General features: G+C 43.3%; 1 protein-coding gene across 5 annotated transcripts in view; it reads right to left on the reverse strand.

Moving 5' to 3' along the window:
- ST3GAL1 (ST3 beta-galactoside alpha-2,3-sialyltransferase 1) overlaps positions 1-21,666 on the reverse strand; it is a 142,357-nt gene that overhangs the window by 66,335 nt on the left and 54,356 nt on the right. For 2 of the 5 annotated variants that reach the window (XM_081949870.1, XM_081949871.1), the window contains exon 1: positions 2,844-2,996. The exons of 2 other annotated variants lie outside the window; for them this stretch is intronic. The gene's annotated coding sequence lies outside the window, so the exon portion shown is untranslated. Of the gene's footprint in view, positions 1-2,843; positions 2,997-21,666 lie in introns of those variants that run through there. One more of the 5 variants, XM_081949874.1, reaches the window with a different exon arrangement.

A 21,666-nucleotide genomic window follows, 5' to 3' on the forward strand; every position in this document is an offset into this window, starting at 1 on the left:
ATATTACAGTCTATTTCATCTTCAACTCTTCTCCTCTCCCTCTCTTATCCTCCCTACCTCCTTTCTTCCCTCTGCCCTCTCTCTCTTCTCTGCTTCCCCTTGCTCTCTCTTTCTCCTCTCTCCTCTTTCCACATCTTCCCTCTCTCCTACTCCCTCCCTCCCTTCTACTTCCCTCTCTCCTGTCTGCTTTCTCTCTCTTTCCCTTTCTTTATCTCCCTTCCATTCTCTATTTTACATGGTGTATTTCCGCCTTTTAGCAAACCCCATTTATTATCAGTGGCATTAATAATTATATTCCCAAAGAAAAAAAAATATTTTCCATATTGCTAGTTTTTCTTTAAAAGGTATATCTTTATACGAATTTCATTTGTTTCCCCTCCCTCCCTCCCCCCCAGTAACAACCTCTTTTTTGGATGCAGTGCAAGACGGATTTAAATTTCCCACCATCCTCATAATACTGTTACATACTTATACATCATTAAGCACCAATATTTTTGTCTCCTCTTATAATTTTAACTCTATATTATTAGGCGTATTACCAAATTTTCCCTCCATTTCCCCCCCTTCCTCTAGTAACTTTCCCAACTAATATTTTTCTTATTTGTAACAAGCACAAATGCAACACAAATGTAACAAGGCAACATAAAAAAAATATGGCTTTCTGCCTGGATGGTTCCTAGGGTGAGCCAATAGACAGAAAAGGGAAGCAGTATGCTTCCTCCCATATTTGGGCATACCAGGGGTTGTGACACAATACACACACACACACACACACACATATATTTGTGCTGATAAATAAATAAAGGGAGACTAGTATAGATCTATTTCAAGCTATTTAGCTCTCATCAGCTAGCCATACCCTTACTGGGATTTGAACCTGATTTATCTATCAGCACAAATACAACACAAACATAGCAAAGGCAACATTAAAAATAAAAATATGGTTTTCTGCCTGGATGGTCTTCTGTAATGAGCCGAAGGACAGAAAGGGGGAGTAGTGAGCTCCCTCCCATATTTGGGCATACCAGGGGTTGTAACACAAATACAATATATATAAGAATTGGCGAGGGGGTGAAGAGTGTGTGTACAGACATCCATGGGAGATTTTACAGGTAGTCCCCGATTCAGTTCACTTAGTGATGGTTCAAAGTTACAACAGCGCTGTGAAAAGCGACGTAACTGTCGTGAGATATACATTCAGAGGCTTGGCAATGGGTTCATATTTATGATGGTCATAGTGTCCCGGGGTCACGGGATCCTCTTTTTGAGACTTTCCAACAAGCAAAGTCCACGGGGAAGGTAGATTCGCAGAACAACCGTGTTACTCATTTAACACAGCAGGGATTCACTGAACCAACGTGGCAAGGAAAGTTGTAAAATGGGGCAAATCCCACTGAACAAATACAGCTCCAAACGAACAACCCATCCTATGACCAACTGGCCAAACTGGCACACAAGACATTTATAAGCTAAGGAGAATACAATACAATACAATACAATAGTAGAGTTGGAAGGGATCTTGGAGGTCTTCTAGTCCAACCCCCTGCCTAGGCAGGAAACTCTATACCGTTTCAGACAAATGGCTATCCAACATCTTCTTAAAGACTTCCAGTGTTGGGGCATTCACAACTTCTGGAGGCAAGATGTTCCACTGATTAATTGTTCTCACTGTCAGGAAATTTCTCCTCAGTTCTAAGTTGCTTCTCTCCTTGATTAGTTTCCACCCATTGCTTCTTGTTCTACCCTCAGGTGCCTTGGAGAATAGTTTGATTCCCTCTTCTTTGTGGCAACCTCTGAGATATTGGAAGACTGCTATCATGTCTCCCCTAGTCCTTCTTTCTCTTAAGCTAAACATACCCAGTTCCTGAAACCGTTCTTCATATGTTTTAGTCTCCAGTCCCCTAATCATCTTTGTTGCTCTTCTCTGCACTCTTTCTAGAGTCTCCATATCTTTTCTACATCATGGCGACCAGAACTGAATGCAGTATTCCAAGTGTGGCCTTACCAAGGCCTTATAAAGTGGTATTAACCCTTCACGTGATCTTGATTCTATCCCTCTGTTGATGCAGCCTAGAACTGTGTTGGCTTTTTTGGCAGCTGCTGCACACTGCTGGCTCATATTTAAATGGTTGTCCACTAGGACTCCAAGATCCTCCAAGAATAGGATAAGTATGTCCTGCTAATGACATTACCTAGACTGGTAACAAAACGTTTACAAACTAAATTGAAACAAGGTTGGAGAGGAAGACCACTGCCAAAATCTGAAACCCCAGCTACAAGTATTTTCTTTTATGTCACTTAACAAATGTCTCACTTAGCACCAGAAATTTGGAGCTCAATTGTGGTTGTAAGTTGAGGACTACCTCTACAATACTTTCAAATTCTTCCACAACCCTGTGAGACAAAAACAAATGTTCCTTTGATAATGTTGGCAATCTTTCTGCCCCAAAAATCATCTCTGTCTGATAGTTCACTTATTTATGCCGTGTTTCCCCATTAGCCCAAATGAGACTCCCGAGAATGATAGAAAAATTATCTGTCTATCGATAATAAAAGGGAAAGAAAAATGGGTGTATTCAGCCAACGGACACCCATTAAGCTTAAGATTTCCCATCACACATAAAGACACATTCATTGTCTTACATAATAAGGAACTATTAAGAGTGGGGGGAAAAAACATACGTATTTATCTAAGATGCACCAAGAAATGAGTTTTACCCCATTTGGGGAAGAAAGTGGAGGAGGAGGAGGAGGAGAAGAAGGGGAAAACATGCCTTGGATTATAGTTTTAGATTCTTCCCCCAGCTGTAAAACCGACAATCGGGAATTTCACCTCTACTTACAGGGTTTCACACACCCCTTGACGTTGGCTTTCTACTTTTAAGTTCTTCAGACGTCTCCTTCTCCCCTCCGGGAGTCCAAGTTTACACCCAGCAGTAAATTCTTTCCCAGCTGCACATCAAACGGAGGGGCACATTTGAAGCCGGAGTGAGTGACAGTGGGAACAACTTTTGTTGCCTGTATCGCCGAGACCCCACCCTCCCAGGCTGGATGTAAATTAGCCCGATCGGGAAAGTAGAGGAAACCAGGTCTGCACAGTTCAGATTACAGAGTTGGACATTTGCGATACGGACGTCCCCCAAGAGCCCAAGGACATGTGATGCAGGAAGAGCAATTAAGCAATAACATTTATTTTTATTTTAACAAGGCGGGGGAAGGAAGGATTTAATTGAGAAGGAGAGAGGGTGGGGTGGATTAATTATTTTGGCCTCTTTGCAGAATCAAAAACGGCCCTATCCAAATATTAGGAAGAAAAAAAAACCACAGATCTATCACTCTAATACGCTAACAACAGCACAGAGAGAGAGAGAGAGGAGAGAGAAGAGAGAAGGGGAGAGAGAGGAGAGAAAAGGGGAGAGAGAGGAGACAGAGAGAGGAAAAGAGAGAAGGAGGGAGAGGAGAGAGAGAGGAAGAGAGAGAAGGAGGGAGAGAAGAGAGAGGAGAGAGAAAGAAGAGGAGAGAGAGAGGAAGAGAGAGAAGGGGAGAGAAAGAAGAAGAGGGAGGAGAGAGAAGGAGAGATAGGAGAGAGAGAGAGGAGAGAGAAGGGGAGAGAGAGGAGAAAAAAGGGAAGAGAGAGGAGACAGAGAGAGGAAAAGAGAGAAGGAAGGAGAGGAGAGAGAGAGGAAGAGAGAGAAGGAGAGAGAGAGAGAGAGAGAAAGAGAGAGATATTTAAATCTAGGGACGGACACAAAAGAGATCCAGCAGTGACTTTCCCAACAGTACGGATCTATTAAAAGCTGATCTAAAGGTTTGTAAGGTTTGAGACTACCGGGCCTCCAAGTTCCATTCATGTTGGGGCGCCAAATGTAAGGTTTGAGAATTCGTTGAGACCCATAGAAGTATGAGAACACATCCAAGTCACAATGAGCCAAACATGAGGCTTAAAGGGAGGCTTGAATAACAATCAGCATTTAATCTTTGATCAAAGTTTAAAGACATGATGGTCAGTTGTTTCCAACATACCCCAAAGATATGCAGGGAAGAGCTACTCTTCAGAGAAGGTGTAGCTCCTTTTTATACAGTTAGAGACATCATAGAATAACATCCTGGCTTTACAATACTCCTCACTAGCCTTATCAGCATGATCTCTTTCCTCTGTTCCCAGGAATGGCCATTTGGCCCCCTGTTGTGAAGGGCACAGATCAAAAATGAGATAAGTTCTTAGGCAGAAAAGGAACATATCAAAGGTGTCAGTTTTACAGCTCTTTACACCTCCATTCTGGGATAAATTCTATGTCCATAGATTGCAGATTAATAAGAGTTCAAATGACAAGGAATCAACATTTGCCAGCTACCTTACAAATGCAAGGCATAATATATGTGTGTTACAGAAAACAAATGTTTCTACTAAAACCAACAAGTTTGTATCCTTATTACTATTCCCCTTCAGTTTGTAGGAGGGAACTTTAAAAGAAAGGCAAACTCCAAAGCTTGCGGGAAAAAGTCTGTTAATAAGTTGTTTATGCCACGTAAGATTCTGGGTGAGTCAGATCTGAATACAAAACTTCCTGGCTTCTGACCACAATGAAGCCCATAACTACAGTTCGAAGTCAAAGCACCGCCTGATCTGATTTCATTTTAATGACCACTTTTACAACAATCATAAACCGAGTCCCCATGATCCAGAATGGGATAGGATAGGATAGGGTAGGGTAGAGAAGAGAAGAATAGCAGAGTTGGAAGGGACCTTGGAGGTCTTCTAGTCCAATCCCGTGCTCAAGGCAGGAAACCCTTTAAGATTTCCAACAAATGGTTGTGCAATCTGCTCTTAAAATCCTCCAGTGTTGGAGTATCCACAACTTTTGGAGGCAACCCATTACTTATTCTTTCCAGAAATTTCTCGTTAGTTCCAGGTTTGTTCTCTCCTTGATTAAGTTTCACCCATTGCTTCTTGTCCTGCCCTCAGGTGTTTTGGAGAGGAGGTTGACCCCTCTTCTTTGTGTATATATCCTATAAACATATAGATAGATAGATAGATAGATAGATAGATAGATAGATAGATAGATAGATAGATAGATAGATAGATAGATAGATAGATAGATAGATAGATAGATAGATAGATAGATAGGGATAGGGAGAGAGAGCGGGAGAGAGCGGGAGAGAGAGGGAGAGAGAGCAACAGAGACAGACAGACATATATGTATAGATATACAATACAATACAATACAATACAATACAATACAATACAATACAATACAATAGCAGAGTTGGAAGGGACCTTGGAGGTCTTCTAGTCCAACCCCCTGCCTAGGCAGGAAACCCTATACCGTTTCAGACAAATGGCTATCCAACATCTTCTTAAAGACTTCCAGTGTTGGGGCATTCACAACTTCTGGAGGCAACTTCTGTTCCACTGATTAATTGTTCTCACTGTCAGGAAATTCCTCCTCAGTTCTAAGTTGCTTCTCTCCTGGATTATTCAGAACATTGGGGTTGTAATGTACACGTACTCCTCGTGTTATGACCACTAACTGAGCCCCACATGTATGTTGCTGGGTGAAACATTTATTTTAAGTGAGTTTGGCCTCATTTTACCACCTTCCTTGTCACAGTTCTTAGAGGAGGGTCACTGCAGTTGTTCAATGAGTCACACGGTTGTTAAGTGAATCTGCCTTCCCCTTTGAATTCGCTGGCCAGAAGGTGGCGAAAGGGGGAGGGTCACATGACCCCGGGAGGCTACAACCGTCATAAATATGAGTTGGTTGCCAAGCATCTGGATTTTGATCATGTGACCAGGGGGATGCTGCAATGGCCGTGTGAAAAAAATGGCCGTAAGTCTTTGAACGGTCACTAAACAAATTGTTCTAAGTGGAGGATTACCTGTGTATGCCATAAACTTTCCCTATTCAAGGTTACTCACTTCCCACGGACACGTGAACAAAATCCAGGTGCTCCGCAACTCTTTCACATGGATGTCGCTTGCCGTGTCTTGGGGAAGCCATTAACTATCACGTTCCTAACTGAACCATTGCCGTGATTCGCTTAGCAACTGTGGCAATAAAGGTCGTCCGATGGAAGCCAAATTCACTTCAGAAATGTCTCACTGAGCCACAGAATCTTTGGGTTTGATTACGGTCGTAAATTGAGGATTGCCCGTATGAGGTTCTTGGGTGTTAAGTGGCAGGGGCTTGCCTGTTTGAATCCCCAAGTCCCAGAGCAAAAGGCTATGGAGTGTTTGGAGTTTTTTTTTTTTTGAAAAAAAGTTTTTTATTGGTTTTACAAAATTTTAAGGAAAGGGGTAGTGGGTATGGGTACAAATTTTGACAGCTACATCGTGCAGGAAATGGTATTCCCCCCCCCCCCAAGTCTCATAACCTTTACAAAACGATAAACAAGATGTTATTGCTTAACTAAATCTTGACAGCTTATTTTTACATTGTATCTTTCAATAAATTCAATCATTTAATTTGCATCTAACAAAAAGATTCATTGTATCAGCAATTGTAATGTTTTTCTAACTTACTTTTGTGATCTGAGTCTTCTCATTGTTGCCTCCCCCCCCCCCCCCCGCCTGCCAGCAAAGCCTCGGGCCCCTCCCTCCTTCATATCTTGTGTATTGTCTTTCGCTTTGTCTAGGAGAGCTTTCTTTGGAGTGTTTGGAGTTGAACTGTTTGGTTAATCAGGGAAGCCGTGCACAAGGCCATCCGCCTCTTGCTTAGGAATGCCTGACTATTAAAGTGATGGAGGAGACCCTGGTGCCGTGTTGCTGGGGAATGTTTGTAGAGTAAGGAGGGACGTTAGTGATAGGGTAAAAATCATAGCTTTCTGTCTTCTAACCTTTAGCCGAACTGTTTTAACAGGACTACTGAAGATGTGTTTAACCGATTAACAGAGTTGGAAGGAACCTTGGTAGGCCGCCTAGTCCAACCCCCAACCCCCACCCACCCAGGACATTTTTAAGAAGTGATAGGACAATCTTTTGTTGGAAATAGTATAGGGTTTCCTGCCTGAGCAGGAGGGTCGGACCAGATCCCTTTCAACTACCCTATCCTATTCTATCATCCCATCCCACCCTAATCCTATCCTATCCCAATCTAATCCTATCCCATCCCATCCCACCCTAATCTTATCCCACTCCAATCTAATGCAATCCTATCCCATCCCAATCCTAATTTATCCTATCTCATCCCAATCCTATCCCATCCCATCCTAATCCTATCCCAATCTAATCCAACCCCATCCCATCCTAATCCTATCCTATCCCATCCCATCCCACCCTAATACTATCCTACCCCAATCTAATGCAATCCTATCCCTCCCTAATCCTAATTTATCCTATCCCATCCCATCCCATCCTAATCCTATTCTATCCCACCCTAATCCCATCCCATCCTATCCTATCCTATCCCAATCTAATCCTATCCTATCCCATCCTAAATTAATCCAAATCCTATCCCACCCTAACCCTATCCTATCCCATTCCATCCTAATCCTATCCCAATCCTATCCCATTCCATCCTAATCCTATCCCATCCCAATCTAATGCTATCCTATCCCACCCTAATCCTATTTTATCCTATCCCACCCCAATCCTATCCCGTCCTAATCCTATCCCACCCTAATCCCATCCCAATCTAATCCTACCTTTTCACACCCTAATCCCATCCCAATCTAATCCTATCCTGTCCCATCCTAAACTAATCCTAATATTAATCCTATCCTTCCCTAACCCTATCCTATCCCATCCTAATCTAATCCTATCCTATCCCACCCTAATCCTATCCCATCCTAATCCCATCCCATCCCATCCTAATTCTATCCTATCCTATTCCTATCCTCTGATCAGCTGATTCATTGACTTCAGTTATTTTGTTTTTAAAGGCTTAAAGGCTTGCAGTGGTGTAACTGGATGGATCAGCTGAAATTTTACACAGGTCAGTGAAACCAGGTGGAGGCAACCTGGGCGGTGAACCTGTGAAAGAGAGAGCCCTGTATTCCTCTCAAGCCCTTTTCTCCTCCGGAAACAAAGAAAGAACCAGCTGGGAACCATCAGCCTCTTTGCCGGAATGTTTCTGCTTCCAAAATCCTGGGCAGTGATTAAACAGGTCAGGCCCCTCTCTGCATGAACCAGTTGAGGTTGGAATTAGCAGCAGTTGATTTATATGGGGCACAGCTGTTCCCAGCCTGGCCCTTTTCAAGTGTAGTGCAGCTCCCAGCGAGAAAGGCTTATATTTTAATTTTTGCAAAAGGCAGCCCAAGGCAGAGAGACCCCCAACCTTTCAGGCATTAGCAACCGGTTCCACGGAGAGAGGTTTTTCCATTAAGGGGTGGGTCGGTGGCTTTGCACACTGCCTGCATCCTTGTTTGTGTGGCTTGGTTACACACATGCCGTGGGCTGGTTCACGGACCGGGTGGGTGGGTTGGGGACCCCTGACCTAGACCATTCAGCTTAAGTACAAGGCCCTTTTGGAGATTGTCAAAATGCAAGAGGCAGTGGTTTTTGGGGTGGTTTAAAGCAGGGGGTCTCCAACCTTAGCAACTTTAAGCCTGGAGGACTTCAGCTTCCAGAATTCCTCAGCCAACATATCTTAAAGTTGCCAAGTTTGGAGTCCCCTTCATAAGAACATGCCGTTTGTTGTTCATCTGCCTCTCTGCATCACTGGAAACTCCATAGTCGTGTCTTGAAAATTATTCTTGCCCTCTTTTATAGGTAGAGTAGTACTCCACTTACGATGCGGCATCTGGGGTATCTTTGGAGGGATTCCAAAACCTGTGCTCTCTTTCCCTACCTCAACATGTCCCATCCTTTGCCACAAAGTCCTCTCTATCCCATTCATGGAACCCATCACAATTACCGTCCAAACTTTCAGCTACTGAACCATGTTAACAGTTTCACTGAAACTTGTAAAACTCTACCTTTCAACTATAAATCTGGTTTAAGCTATGATTTGTTTGGCTTAGGTCATTATGAACCTTGCCACAATGTCCCAAAGGTGCTTTTTCAGGAGGCATCTGGACTTCCTTGTTCTTTTGAAGACATTTTGCATCTCATCCAGGAAACTTCTTCAGCTTTGACAGGATAGTGGGGAATGGAAGGATTACTCTGAAGACACAGATAAACCTCTAAGTGCTTCAATGACCCTCCAAAAGGATGCAAATCACCAGCTGTCTGCAAGGAATATAAACCCTTCCACTCCCCACCATCCAGGCAGAGTTGAAGAAGCTTCTTGGATGAGAAGTGAAATGTCTTCAAAGAAAAACCAGTTGCCTCCTGAAAAAGCACCTTTGGGACAACCATGACCTGGATGACTGAGAATTTCTACAGACTTTCAGCCACAATGGTATCTACAGGATGCCAGAGATTGTTAAATATACTTTAACATCACAGGTCCAAATGGGATAGAATAAAACCAGCAATTTTTCTTGAATGTCCTGTGTCCAAGTTTTGGCTGATATTTCCCTCTTTGCTTTTTCAGTTTCAAAGCTGGCTGGGGAATTCTGGGAGTTGAAGTCCTCCAGGCTTAAAGTTGCCAAGGTGGGAGACTCCCGCTTTAAAGCAAAAGTCGCTTACTGACTTTTCTCTTAACTCAGGTGCCTTTGCTTGCCCCAAAGGCTGAATAATAATAATAGTAATAGTAATAGTAATAGTAATAGTAATGATGATGATGATGATGATGACAATTTTATCCCATTGGAAATCAAAGCATTATTCTGTATGCATCTCCGGGAGGAATTTGGACTTTACTTCTAAGTAAATAGAATACTATTGTTAGTTTAAAAGTCAGCTTAAAAGAGTCCAGGTAGTCCTCGATGTACAACGGCAATTGAGCCCCAAATTTCTGTTGCTAAGGGAAACATTTGTTAAGGGAGTTTGGCCCATTTTACAACCTTCCTTGCACAGTTGTTAAATGAACCACTGCAGTTGTTAATAACATGGCTGGTAGGTGAATCTGACTTCCCCACTTACTTTGCTTCTCAGAAGGTCGTAAAAGAGGATCACATGACCCAGCAACCCTCATAAACCTGAGACAATTGCCAAGCACAAGACCATGGGGATGCTACTGTGATCGTAAGTGCAAAAACTGGTCATACGTCACTTTTTTTCAGTGCCGCTGTATCTTTAAACTGTCACTAAATAAATTGTTGCAAGTTGAGGATCACCTGTCTATGCCATAATCTTTCCCTATTCAAGGTTATTCTTTACCAAGTTCCTGGTAGGTATTTGTTTCCCCTATATTTATCATAAGTGGTAAGAGGTGTCCACCTTGGCAACTTTTAAGACTTGTGGACTTCAGCCCCTGAAGGGAAGGGAGGGAGGGAGGGGAGAAAAAAAGAGACAAAGTGAAGGAAAAAAGGAGAGAAAGAAAGAGAGAGAGAGAGAAAAGAGAGGGAGAGAAAGAAAAAGAAAGAGAAAGAGAAAGAAAGGAAGGAAGGAAGAAAGAAAAGAGGGAGAGAGAGAAAGAGAGAAAGAGAAAGAAAAAGAAAGAGAGAGAGAAGGATGGGAGGGAGGGAGGGGAAAAAGGAAAAGAGAGAAAAAGAAAGAAAAAGAGAAAAGAGAGAAAGAGAGGGAGAGAAAGAAAAAGAAAGAGAGAGAGAGAGAGGAGGGAGGGAGGAAGGGGAGAAAGAAAGAGAAAAAGAAAAAAAAGAGAAAAAGAAAGAAAGAAAGAAAGAAAGAAAAAGAAAAAGAGAAAAAGAAAAAAGAAATAAAAGAAAGAGAAAGAAAGGGGAATGAAAGGAAAGAAAGAAAGAAGGAAGGAAGGAGGAAGGAAAGAAGGCAGGGAGGCAAGATGCTAAATAAAAGACATCTATTTATTTTGACAAAAGTTAATGGTTTCTCTTTATGGCTGAAGAGTTGAATTGTGGCTGAAATGCTACTCCTCCAAGGCACACCTATCCAATAAATAATCTCTCTTTTTTTAAAAAGTCAATAATTGACATTACAATGTAAACTCCCCAGTCTCGTGTGTAAATGCTGGTAAGGACACTCTGAATTTAGTGTTTGATCTTGCTCAAAACTAGAGAGGTTGTCGGTTTGATGTATGTCGAAAGCCCGCAAACTAGAAGCCTCTGCACTTTGTATTTTATTGCCTGTTAAAATGAAAGCGCACAAGGCCGTAAAGCAAACAATTAGCACAAAACCCGAGTCTTCAATCACCTTTTTTTTATCACCACTTGCTTTGGAGTGGCATCTTTGCATAGTTGTTTTTGTTGTGTGCTGCTACCTGCTCTGATATGGTGGACATTTATTTCAATGGTTGAACACACGGACGAAGCCATGCCACACTCCAGGACTCGGTGCAGCTTAGATTAGCCCAAAGAAAAGAAGCAAACTATCTTGCCAACTGTGAGAACTTTTCATGTCAAAATACATTTTAGTCTTTATACTGTCTCCATCTGCCCTTAAACATTAACCGAATCCACAATGGAGTTAGAATCAGCGTCAGTTCTGGTCGCCACGATGTAAAAAGATGTGGAGACTCTAGAAAGAGTGCAGAGAAGAGCAACAAAGATGATTAGGGGACTGGAGACTAAAACATATGAAGAATGATTGCAGGAATTGGGTATGTTTAGCTTAAGAGAAAGAAGGACTAGGGGAGACATGATAGGAGTTTTCCAATATCTCAGGGGTTGCCACAAAGAAGAGGGAGTCAAGCTATTCTCCAAGGCACCTGAGGACAGAACAAGAAGCAATGGGTGGAAACTAATAAAGGAGAGAAGCAACTTAGAACTGAGGAGAAATTTCCTGACAGTGAGAACAATTAATCAGTGGAACAGCTTGCCTCCAGAAGTTGTGAATGCCCCAACACTGGAAGTCTTTAAGATGATGTTGGATAGCCATTTGTCTGGAATGGTATAGGGTTTCCTGCCTAGGCAGGGGGTTGGACTAGAAGACCTCCAAGGTCCCTTCTAACTCTACTATTGTATTGTATTATTGTAATTGATGGTCAAGCTGAAACTAAGTTAACCAAGTGCAAATAGCAAATGGGGATGGGGAGTTTTAACTCAAACTTCCTCAAACCCCAAATAGGTTATCCAGATCTAATCCATATATCAAAGGGGGAAGGTCCATGAACACAAGTAGAGTTAATTAAATTAGGTCTCCCAGCAGAACTGCACGTTCACAAGAATAAACATCATAGATGACACACCTAGACACAAACACACACACAAGCCCTCAAGTGTCACTCTCGAATCAGCACATAAGACATTTCTACACCAGGATAAACACTCCCACCCCCTATAAAAGTCTGTGATAATACTCCATTTCTTTGCAGCTGCCCCTAAAAGCAAATCCTTTGCTTTTAGGGATAAATATTTATGCGTTCTTCACAGCTGTCTGGATCTTATTTTTATTCATTCTTGTGCAATGAATGCAAATGCCTGGAGTTGGAACCCCAAATTATTCTGACACAATCTAATAGGGGCTCAATCTCCACCTTTGCCCCAGGATCTCTGAGAACAGCCAAGTTTTCAATGGAAATTCCTAGATTCATTCTCCCTCTCTCCCTCCCTCCCTCTCTCTTTCTCTTTCTCTTTCTCTCTCTCTCTCTCTCACGCACACACACACACACACACACACATGGTCAAGCTGCTGCGAGAGAGGGGGGAAGAAACAAAAAGACAAAAGATAGGGAGAGAGAGGAAAGAGAGAGAAAGAGAGAAAGAGAGGAGAGGAGAGAGAGAGAGAGAGAAAAAGGAAAGAAACAAAAAGAATCAAAAAGTTAGAAAGAGAGGAGAAGAGAGAGAGAAAGGAAAGAAACAAAAAGAGTAAAAAAGATAGAGAGGAGAGAGAAAGAAAAAGGAAAGAAACAAAAAAGACAAAAAGATAGAAAGGGGAAGAGGAAAAAGAGAAAAGAGAGAGAGAGATGAAAGAGTCAAAAAGATAGAAAGAAAAGAGAGAGAAAGAGAGAAAGGAAAGAAACAAAAAGAGTAAAAAAGATAGAAAGAGAAGAGAGAGAAAGAGAGAAAGGAAAGAAACAAAAAGAGTAAAAAAGATAGAAAGAGAAGAGAGAGAAAGAGAGAAAGGAAAGAAACAAAAAGAGTCAAAAAGATAGAAAGAGAAGAAAGAGAAAGAGAGAAAGGAAAGAAACAAAAAGAGTAAAAAAGATAGAAAGAGAAGAGAGAGGAGGGAGAGAAAGGAAAGAAACAAAAAGAGTAAAAAAGATAGAAAGAGAAGAGAGAGGAGGGAGAGAAAGGAAAGAAACAAAAAGAGTAAAAAAGATAGAAAGAGAAGAGAGAGGAGGGAGAGAAAGGAAAGAAACAAAAAGAGTAAAAAAGATAGAAAGAGAAGAGAGAGGAGGGAGAGAAAGGAAAGAAACAAAAAGAGTAAAAAAGATAGAAAGAGAAGAGAGAGGAGGGAGAGAAAGGAAAGAAACAAAAAGAGTAAAAAAGATAGAAAGAGAAGAGAGAGGAGGGAGAGAAAGGAAAGAAACAAAAAGAGTAAAAAAGATAGAAAGAGAAGAGAGAGGAGGGAGAGAAAGGAAAGAAACAAAAAGATAGCAAGGAAGAGAGGAAAAAGTCAGAGAGAGAGAGAGAGAGAGAGAGAGAGAGAGAGAGAGAGAGAGAGAGAGAGAGAAGGTTAAATGTTTGTTGATGGGACTGACGTGTTCTGTCCACAAGCTACAGTATTTCCCAACAAGGTTTACCAGAAGCTTAAGCCAATATAATAATCCTTTCCTTTGTGTATTAATATTGCTAAATAAGCCATGATAGGAATAATACTCGGTTGAACATCTGTTCTGCATTCTCAATCACATAGTTTTAAACCCCTGATACACTAATTTGCAATACTTTATTGCCCAGAGGTTTTCCACTGAACAAGAATAACGCTTCATTTTCTAAATTCCTGGATTCTCTGTCTTTTGGAACCGTTAAGACCTCAGCTAACATACAAACAGCAAAAGAAACCAACAAGCGATGTGTTTCAAGAGCATTCGTTTCATCCTTGATATTTATTAAATTTATATCTCTGCCCGTGTCACATTATGAAAGAATAAATATTTCATTTTGTCTTTTCTTCCTTCTCTCCTTTTAATCTTCATGGAAAATGCTTTGGGGAAAGATGTCTCTAATTATGCAGAAACACACAAAAGAATTTAATTTTCCCTGGGAGAAGTTTGAAAACATGAGATAAACCAACGTTCATCGGCTGCTTTTTTGTAAACATTTCCAGAAAGGCAGAAACACCAAAATATATTAACTTCATTGAGCTGATATGGTTTTGGATTTTCCCTGGGGAAAGCAATTTGGAAGTCAGGGTATCTGTATTTCACCCTAAACCCCTTCTGCCTGATCATGGCACGTGGCTTTGGTTTCAAATAATTTCTGCTCACAGAAATTTATCATCTTGGTTTTCAATATTGGGTCACACTTCCCTAGGCAGAACTGGTACACAATTGGAGGGTTTTCTTGGATTATCATCTCCTGCTCAATGATGATGTGGTAGCCAGGGGACCATGGTAGGAGGGCCATTGCACAAATCCATCTTGTGTGCTAATTACCATATTTTTCGGAGTATAAGACGCACCAGAGTATAAGGTGCACCAATATTTTGAAGAGGCAAATTTTTTAAAAAAGTTTTTGCACTCTGCAGACCTCCCCAAAATGGCCCGTTTTTCATCAAAAGAAAAGGGCATGCATAGCCTTTAGGAGGCTTGTAGAGTGCTCCTGGGGGCTGGGGGAGGGAAATGAGCAAAAAATGGCCCATTTTCCACTTGCTTATGCCCTCCCCAGCCGCTAGGAGCACTCTGGAAGCCTCCTAAAGGCTATGTACGGCCATTTTGGTGAAGGAGGTGGGGTTTCGGGAGGCCAAAAATGCTGTATTCAGTATATAAGACACACCCGGATTTTTACCCTCTTTTTTGAGGGAAAAAGCTGTGTCTTATACTCCGAAAAATACGGTATGCTTTTTTCACATATAGTCATTCCCTAGTAACCATCTACTTTTTTTCTTTTAACAAACCTGCAATCCCTTTCTTCGGGGTGGGGTGAGGACGACCAATTGGAGCTGAGCGTTTACTGTCCGGATGCCCTTCCTGATGCCTACACGGAGTTCACAGCAGACAATTACTCATTGCGTTCAGAGGGAGAGAAATATCTGGTGCTACCTAGGATCGAACTCACAGCCTCCTGATTCAGAGGCGAGAGTTCCACCTCGAGGCCACTATGCCACTCAGTAACCCCCTACTTCAATCTACTCAAATGCACATGGTCCATGTTCCTCCCCAACCTCCTCACTGTCCGAATCTGCTGCCTGCTCCGCTGACCACTGGCGGGCCACAACAGCAGTATCCCTGATGTGATCCTTACTAAGACTTTATAAAGCGGTGCTAATACTTCATGTGATTTTGATTCTATGCCTCTGTTTATACAATCCAGGATTTTATTAGCTTTTTTGACTGCTGCTGCACACTGCTGGCTCATGTTTAAGGGATCGTCCACTAGGACTCCAAGGTCCATCTCACAGTTACTGTTATTGAGCCAGATTTTGCCTAATCTGTACTTGTACCTTTGGTTTTTCCGTCCCAGGTGTAAAACCTTGCTTTTCTCCATATTAAGTTTCATTTTGTTGGATAGGGCCCATTATTTTTGTTTTTGCCCAGGCTAAGAAATACACCATGAATTAGTTTCTAATCAATTCAGCGCTATCTCAGCTTTGATGAGATGATCCATCACCTCACCTTGGAGTGATACTATAAAGAGAGAATAAGCCCGGCACATAATTAGAAAGCAATTACTCATCAAAAATTAATCAGGATATTAATTAAACACAGTGTCCTATTTAAATACAAGCCGGTGTTACGTTTCCAGTTGCTGATGCGAAAGGAACAGCAAGGACAAACTGTCAAGCAAACTCACATTTTAATATCTCCATCAAAAGAAGAGAGAGACCTATGACACCCTAACAAATTAGTAACTTAAAAATTGTTTATTTAATCATCATGATCAGAAGAAAGGATTTAGCACAGGAGTAAGCTTCTAAAAAATTAATCTTATTAGAAATGCATTAAAGACAGGAGGAATGTAACATTTCTGAACTACCGTCTAACATTTTAAATTAACAATGAGCTCTCAAACTAAGAGTTGCCATAATTAAGAGGTTGTGAGAAAATTAGGAAGGGATTCCAATGCAGATTGTCCTTGACTTACAACAATACAATACAATACAATACAATAATACAATAGCAGAGTTGGAAGGGACCTTGGAGGTCTTCTAGTCCAACCCCCTGCCTAGGCAGGAAACCCTATATTATTTCAGACAAATGGCTATCCAACATCTTCTTAAAAACTTCCAGTGTTGGAACATTCACAACTTCTGGAGGCAAGCTGTTCCACTGATTAATTGTTCTAACTGTCAGGAAATTTCTCCTCAGTTCTAAGTTGCTTCTCTCCTTGATTAGTTTCCACCCATTGCTTCTTGTTCTACCCTCAGGTGCCTTGGAGAATAGTTCGACTTCCTCTTCTTTCTGGCAACCCCTGAGATATTGGAACACAGTTCATTTACTGACCTTTTGACATTACAATGCTCACCCGTACGACTGTCTCAGCATCCCCATGGGGCAAAATCTCCGTGGCTATAAGCAAGAGAATTGTTGAGTTTGCCCCATTTTACAACTGACATTGTTAAGTGAATCACTGCAGTTGTTAAATTAGCCGCATGGTTGTTAAGTGAATCTGACCCCCACCCCCAATGGCTTTGCTTGTCAAAGGGTTACAAAAATTGATCATGTGACCCCGGGGGAAACTGCAACTGTCATAAACATGAGCCGGTTACCAAGTCTGAATTTTGATTATGTGACCACGGGGATGTTGCAACAGTCACAAGAGTGGAAACTAAAGTGCTAAATCACTTTTTTCAGGGTCGTCGTAACTTCAAATGGTCACTAAGCAAACAGTTCTGAGTCAAGGCCCACCTGGTTTTCAGCCATACCGTCATAAAATGCAGTCATGTGATTGACGATGCTGCCAATGACTGTAAATGCAGTTTGGTTGCGCAGCAGGGCAATCAATGACCCCCAGGGTTGGTGTTTGAGCTCAGGGGGTGTGGCCAGGGGGCGTGGCCAGCTTGAAGTCACTCCTTTTCCAGAAAAGTTTTTATTTTTTATTCTCTTACATAGCACTTTAAGTATTCATTCACATAGTTGTTATTTTTCTCTACATTTATCATCCTTATACATTTGTTATTTCATTTAATAAGTTATTGTTCTGACCCCCCCTTCTTACTTTGCCCACACAGAACACGCTCCGGAACAATACTATTTTAACAGGATTTATTGCACAAACAGACAGACAGGTCCTTGGCAGTAAACCACCACGACAAGGCTCCGAGACACGAGACACGAAAGCAGCTATCCAGCCTGCTACCTTTCCAAGACCAAACTTCTTGCAGGATTTCTTTCTTGACTGCTGCAAAGGGCGTATGCTCAGTCAACCCTTTTATAGCCTGAAGGGGAGTCTACTTATCAGCAGCTGAGAGCCCTTACCGCTGATAACTGCACCCTTGCTCCCTGCGTCTGTGGGGTAACGAGCATCCAAGAACTCCCTGCTGATCTCTGAAGCACTGTCCAGTGACTCCTCCCCACTGCTCCAAGGCATAGCATCGGGAGCCCCCCTCCTCTGGCTCTCACCGCTGCTCCATGCCTCAGGCGCCTCCTGGTGGCCGACCACACTCTTCAATCCCTGCTCAGAGTCAGAACCCTGCCCAAGATCCTCCTCATTCTCCAGAGCCGACTCATAGGGACCCTCACTCTCGGAGTCTGGTGGCAGCTCCAACGGCTCCTGCTGGGCCATAACAGGTTATAATATACAATTTGGGTTGCTTTATTTACCATCCTTTCTTCCTGTTGTAACACCACCTAATTTTCCCTTTCTTTTCTCCCTCCCTCCTCCACTTTCTTCCTTCTCCCGCTCCTTCCCCTTCCTTCTTCCCTTGCCTTTCTCCCAGTCCTCCTCTTCCTCTCCCCCTTCCTACCCTCTCTCCTTCTATTCCTCTCCCTTCCATCCTCCTCTCCTTGCCTCTTTCTTCTTTCCCCCATCTTCCTTTCATGTTCTCCTCCTTTCTCTCTTTCTTTTCTATTATTGTAGGTGTCTTTTTCCGGTCTCAGTTTGTGTTTCCTAGGGATGGTACTTCTTCCGCAGACCCAAATATAATTTGATATCATTTCTTATTCCCTTACCTTCGCTAATCTATTCTAGCTCTATTTTCCTCCTGCTTGAAGTCACTCCTGTCGGGGGAGCCTGTGGTGGCCCGAGTGCTTCTGCCAGCAAAAAACAGGCTCCCGAGCTCCGTTTTTGACTGCCACGTCCTCCTGCAACCCTCTGCCAATGAAAATGGAGGCAGGGAGGGCTGCGGGCGGCCCTCCTGAGCGCCATTTTCTTTGGCAGAGAGTTGCGGGAGGACGTGGCAGCCGAAAACGGAGCTCGGGAGCCCATTTTCACTGGCGGAAGCACTGCAGGCTGATCCTTCGCCGTTTCCAGGGTGGCCCCACGAGCTAGATCTAAGTACCACCAGGCCTTGCGTTTGACAGCCCTGTCTAGATGATCTTTGTGGCCCCTTCCAACTCCACAATTCTTTGGTTCTATGTGGTAAACTATTACCAGCAGTTCCTAGCAGCGCGTTGACTCTGAAGATTCTTTGGCTTCTGTTGTAAATTTTTCTCTCCAGTATCCCTGACAGTACGGCATGAAAGAGTGTATTCATTGTCTTTGGCAAATCCACAAATAAATTTAATAAGCTTATCTACGGCTAAGAGCAGGCAATGTGACGGAAGGTCCATCTTTTGGTTTAACGAGAGCTTTTGTTCCTAGGGAAGGTCAGCTTCAGTGGGTTAATTGCCAAGAAAACATGGTTTGCGGAGGATAAATAGCCAAGCAACGCAAAAGGCCATTTGAAAGGAAACCATGAAAAGAAGTAATAAGGTTCTATCATTGTTTATTTGATATACTGATAAAAACCAATTTAAAACTAATGGCAGGTCCTCAACCTATGACCGCCATCGGGAATGAGAATTTCCATTGCTAAGCAAAGCAGTTTTTAGGCGAGTCACTCCCAATTCTGAAACCATTTTTGGCAGGGTGGTTAAGCAAATTACTGCATTTAGGTGAATCACAGAATTTAATTTAATACATTTATTTACTATTCAGTTCTCGGGACAGAAAGTTGATAGATCCCACAAAAGTCAGAATCTTATTAAGAAAGGATCATTACTTCCAACAAAGGTCTCTACCTCTAGAATGGAATGGAATGGAACGGAACGGAACGGAACAGAACAGAACAGAACAGGACAGGACAGGGACAGCAACAGGATAGAATAGAATAACAGACTTGGAAGGGATCTTGGGGGTCTTCTAGTCCAACCCCCGTTTAGGCAGGAATCCCTACACCACTTCAGACAAATGGTTATCCAGCATCTTCCTAAAAAACATCTATCTTAGAAAGACCTGAGACTTCAGGACAAAATCGCTCAGATCCGGAGTGGGTGGGCCCCCTTCAGCAGACCAGGGGAAACGTCGGAAGCAAGTCCTGAGACACCACGCTGGGAGGAGTTTGACTCTGTTGCCCCCGAGGATTTGGACAGGTTGCGTGGGCGACTGCGAGCCACCACATGTTTATTTGACCCGTGTCCCTCCTGGCTTGTACTGGCATCCTGGGAGGTTACACGAGGCTGGCTCCTGGGTCTGGTGAATGCTTCACTTGAGGAGGGGTCATTGCCGGCCACCTTGAAAGAGGCGGTGGTGAGGCCCCTGCTCAAGAGGCCTTCCCTGGATCCAGTGGAGCTAGCCAATTATCGTCCCGTCTCCAACCTTCCCTTTTTAGCGAAGGTTGTAGAGAGTGTGGTGGCACAACAGTTCCCACGTCACCTGGAGGAAACTGACTATCTAGACCCGCGCCAGTCCGGCTTCCGACCCGGTCACAGCACGGAGACGGCCTTGGTAGCGTTGGTAGATGATCTCTGGAGGGCCAGAGATAGGGGTTGCTCCTCTATCCTGGTCCTATTAGATCTATCAGCGGCTTTCGATACCATCGACCATGGTATCTTATTGCGCCGGCTGGAGGAGGTGGGAGTGGGGGGCACCGTTTTGTGGTGGTTCTGCTCCTACCTCTCCGACTGGACGCAATGTGTGTTGACAGGGGGGCAGAGGTCGACCCTGAGGCCACTCACTTGTGGGGTCCCACAGGGGTCGGTCCTCTCGCCCCTCCTGTTCAACACATACATGAAGCCGCTGGGTGAGATCATCCGTGGTTTTGGGGTTGGATACCATCTGTACGCTGATGACACCCAGCTGTACATTTCCACCCCAAACCACCCCAACGAGGCTGTCAAAATGATGTCCCGGTGTTTGGAAGCCGTCCGGGTCTGCATGGGGGACAATAGACTCAGACTCAACCCCTCCAAGACTGAGTGGCTGTGGCTACCGGTGCCCCGGTTCAACCAGTGGATGCCATCGCTGGCCATAGGGGGCGAACAACTGCCCCCTGTGGAACGGGCGCGCAATTTGGGCGTCCTCCTTGATGCCCGGCTGTCGATGGATGACCATGTGGCAGCCGTGGTGAGGGGGGCGTTCCACCAGGTTCGCCTGGTGCGCCAATTGCGCCCCCTATTGGATCGGGACGCCTTACGCACAGTCACTCATGCGCTGGTGACGTCTCGCCTGGACTACTGCAATGCTCTCTACATGGGGCTCCCCTTGAGATGCACCCAAAGACTACAGCTAGTTCAGAATGCGGCCGCGCGGGCCATCATGGGAGGGACAAGATACTCCCATATAACATCACTCCTGCGCGAGCTGCACTGGCTGCCTGTGGTTTTTCGGGTGCGTTTCAAGGTGTTGGTTACTATCTTCAAAGCGCTCCATGGCATGGGACCTAGTTATCTGCGGGATCGCATCTTACCTCACACATCCTTACGACCAATCCGCTCTCACAGGGAGGGACTCCTCCAGGTGCCATCCGCCAAGCAGTGCCAGCGGGCGGCGCCTAGGAGTAGAGCCTTCTCTGTGATGGGCCCAACCCTCTGGAATGACCTCCCCCCCCCCCCCGATATTAGAACTACTAACGACCTCCGCTCCTTCCGACAGAAGCTTAAGACCCACCTGTTCCAATTAGCTGGCTTGACTGATGTATAGTCCCATCTTTAACCTCCTGGCAAACATCTTACTGTGTAATTTTAAAGGGAAATTTTAATTATATTTGTATTTTAATTTAAATTTGGTACAGCACATTCTACCTCCTCCGTTTATATGTTTATATGTTTATATGTTTATATGTTTATATGTTTATATATTTATGCACATTTATATTTTGTATCTATATGGTTTTTAATATGTCTGTACACTGCCCCGAGTCCTGTTTAGGAAAGGGCGCTGTTTATAAATAAAAGTTTATTTTACTTTACTTACTTCAGCATGTATCCATCGTGATTTCTTCAATTCACGGGGAATACATGAACAGTGAAATAACAAAGTTATGACTAAGTTTATAATGAAGCCAATTTTTTTTTCATTTCCAGAGAGATAGCAATCTTAATTCAACTGTTCTTAATAAAGTCAACAGGATATTGGCCTCGCCTGGAAAATTGTGCTACTCTTTCGTTCTTCTCTCCCTTCCAAGGTTTATGAGAAAAAGATGTTGCTTCTCACATTTCAGTTCTAAAAATCTTCCTCTGG

This window comes from Natrix helvetica (assembly GCF_964273705.1).
Source record: "Natrix helvetica genome assembly, chromosome: 4".
Classification (NCBI taxonomy): domain Eukaryota; kingdom Metazoa; phylum Chordata; class Lepidosauria; order Squamata; family Natricidae; genus Natrix; species Natrix helvetica.